Source organism: Dreissena polymorpha, chromosome 8 (assembly GCF_020536995.1).
Source record: "Dreissena polymorpha isolate Duluth1 chromosome 8, UMN_Dpol_1.0, whole genome shotgun sequence".
Lineage (NCBI taxonomy): Eukaryota > Metazoa > Mollusca > Bivalvia > Myida > Dreissenidae > Dreissena > Dreissena polymorpha.
In genome coordinates this window covers 103,586,085-103,589,540 of record NC_068362.1, presented here as the reverse complement: position 1 = coordinate 103,589,540, position 3,456 = coordinate 103,586,085, and positions in this window count along the sequence as shown.

Here is a 3,456-nt window from a genome sequence, read left to right as displayed (position 1 = left end):
TTAAATATGATGAGAGAATGTTCTTGAACCGTATACACAAGATATAGCTGCTGATTATTGAGATGTTTTGTTGATTTTAAGATATGCATCTACCATTGTCTGGCTGATACCCATAAGATAAGATTGTTTTACAATTGGTATTAATAACACAATGCAATTTTGTTCAATTAATTATTTTGATGTTCAATTTCAAATATGTTTATATGCAAAAGCTGCCAAAAAAATCTTATATTCTGTATGTACATTTTATAATATAGGATGGTTTGTTGTTCTTTTCATGTCCTCAAAATATTTGATTAACGAGAGTATAGAAATGTTAATGTGCATAAAATACAGAATGTATCTTATATACCATATACCATGATAATGATACTACATGTATGCGATTAATGTTTTCGATTTCAATAATTTTATTTCCAATGTTATGTTGCACTCCTATGTTAGGTTGTAAAACAATGTTTAATAATGTTTTTTTGTGTTGTTGATTGTTCACTATTATAATAATAAAATTTCAGGTGTTCACAAATTGCGACACTTTGTCTCCCCTGCCACTTGAGACTTGTCAGTTTGACAAGATGGACTCAACATATATTCTTCACATCGAGAAACTGCCCATTTCAAAGTTTGAAATTGCTAGGTCACCTAGCTGAAAAGGCTCTTTCAAGGGTGTATGAGTGTTTGAAAAGCGGGTGGCCTGAGTCGTGTGCAAGTGAAATTAATTATTTTAACCCATATTTTAACAGAAGAAATGTAATGTCTCTTTTCAAAGGGTATATATATTATGTGGGGCCAGAGGGTAGTGGTACCTAGAATCCATCAGAAAGCAGTTCTGAATGAGCTACATGAAGGCCATCTGGGCTTAGTCAAAATGAAGTCAATGTCACGCAGATATGTGTGGTGGCATAGACATACCAAGATTTGGAAGCGCTGACCAAATCCAGCGTTGGACGTATGCAGTCAACGAAATTACCGCCCGAAAATTGTCCGGTTTGTGACTGCTTTCCATTCATAGGGACATTGGCTTTAACATTTGCAATGTTGTACGTGACTTTGCTCGGAAGCATCCTAGGCGGATAGATCTTCCTGATATAATGTCTGAGTTGTAGATTGTAAGCAGTGATAGTTCTAAGAGATATATACATAATCTAAGTGATCATTTCTGAGAAAGTACAAATATCATAAAATTATTTGAATAAATGTAAGAACTTTAAATAAAGAGTGTTGCTTAAAATGTAATTTTTATAATTTGCAAAAAGGTTTATCAATGACTGCCTTATTTGACAGAAACACAAGACCCAACAAGGTATACATAATATGATTACAACCTAGTTAAATAAATATCCACCCATCTAACATATCTAGTTTTAACGGTTAGGCTAATCTGTAACTTTCTAAATTATATTTCTATAATCGGCATCGTTGAATTTTATTTGAACCGTCGCATCGCATTTAATTTGCAGTTTTTGTATTCACTTTTATTTTCAAACAGTGGTCTATGCTAAACTTGTTGTACTTGGCGCAACGTTCGTCTATTTTAAGACGTGTGTAATGAACAGACGACCTCGTGGTCTTATGCTGGAAAAGTCTAGACTTTCCATTGTCTGTATTCCAAGGTCGCGTGATATTTGGCGGGAATTCAGTGCATCGCAGTTCATGCACTGCAGTGGTCGAATGCTACATGAAGTAACACCTGTGGCATCACTAATATAAACACAGTGCCAGAAAATTGGGGTTTAAGAGCGAGTTTTTTGGTGGCGTAGCTAAAAGATTGCGGTTGGGTATTGTTTTGATTTTAATTGGTGTAATAGCAATGGTGATTTAGGTGATTTAATTGGTTATTATTGGCAATTTAGTTTTAATTATGTAGGCTGATTGCCATTTTAATTGGGTTAATAGTAATTGAAATAAGTAGACTCCGCGAGGCACAGGAAAAGGTAAAGGCCGAGCTGGCCGCCCAGATATCCAACTTGGAGGCGGAGATCACGGCTTGCTGTGTAGAGCTCTAGATAAGGTGACTGGAAGAAGCCGTCTGTGCGCTGCCGACAGTGAAAGATGTCGTCCGTGACATTGGGTTGTCCACCGACGAGAGCACTGAAGGAGGCAACGATGAGACTGGCGGCGTCGGTGATGTAGTTCCGTTTGCGCTGCCGACAGTGCAAGACATCGTCCATGACGTTGGGGTGTGCACCGATGAGAGCACTGTATGAGGCAACGATGAGACTGGAGGCGTCGGTGATGTAGTTCCGTTGGCAGTGCCGACAGTGCAAGACGTCGTCCGTGACATTGGGGTGTGCACCGACAAGAGCACTGATGGGGGCAACGGTGATACTGGAGGCGTCGACGATGCGGTACCGTTTGCGCTACCAACAGTTCGCGAAGTTGTCCGTCACATTGGGGTGTGCACCGACATAATTACTGTAGGAGGCAACAGTGAGACTGGCAGCGTCGGCGTCAGCGAAGACGCGTTCACTGAAGGCATCGATGATGCGATTCCGTTGGCGCTTCCAACAGTTTGCGAAGTTGTCCGTTAAATAAGGATATGCACAAACATAAGCACTGTAGGAGGTAATGGTGAGACTGGCGGCGTCGATGACAGTGAAGCAATAGCAGAGGGAGAAGACAGTTGCAAGCCGTATCCTGAGCAGCGGGGTTTGCCCAGATTTGAGACCACAGCGGTAGAGTCGTCCAGCTACGGGAATCCCGCTGGCATTTAGTCCAGCAGGAGTTGCCAAGTTTTGAGAGCACAGCGGTAGAGTCGTCCAGCTACGGGAATCCCGCTGGCATAGTCCACCAGGGGTTGCCCAGCTTTGGAAGCACAGCTGTAGAGTCGTCCAGCTACGGGAAACCCACTGGCATAGTCCAGTAAGAGTTTCCTAGCTTTGGGAGCACAGCGGAAGAGTCGTCCAGCTATGGGAAACCCACTGGCAAAAGCCAGCAGGAGTGGCACAGTTATTAGAGCACCACGGAACACCACCGTGAGGAGTCCAGTTACCGGTATCCCACCGGAAACCGCCAGCAGGAGTTTTCCAGCTATGGGAACGTCGCGTGAGGTGTCCAGTCGCAGGGTTCCCTCTGGTAATACCCAGAGGAATCTGTCAAGCTATGTAAACCGCCAGAGCGGTGTGTGCAGTAACGTAGTCGCTACGTGTGTACGCCGGGAAATCTTGGAGGATGGACCTCGGGGACCTTTCAGGTGTGGCTCTTAAGGGTGGCGACCCTCAAATTCTTGCCGTTGGGAGCGGTCCCAGCGGTGGAGATTAGGTAAGTGTCTGAGCAAGCGTAGGGCCTGAAGCTTTTATCTAGTTAAAGGGTGGGGTGGGTACCTTTAATAGTTTCTCTGTTTTTGCTGTTCTGGTTTTATATATTGTGTTTCGCTTCACTTAATGTCAGTGAAGGGTAAATTTGTTATACATTTTAGTGTGAGACAATTCTGTTGATAGAATAAACGTGTTGAAA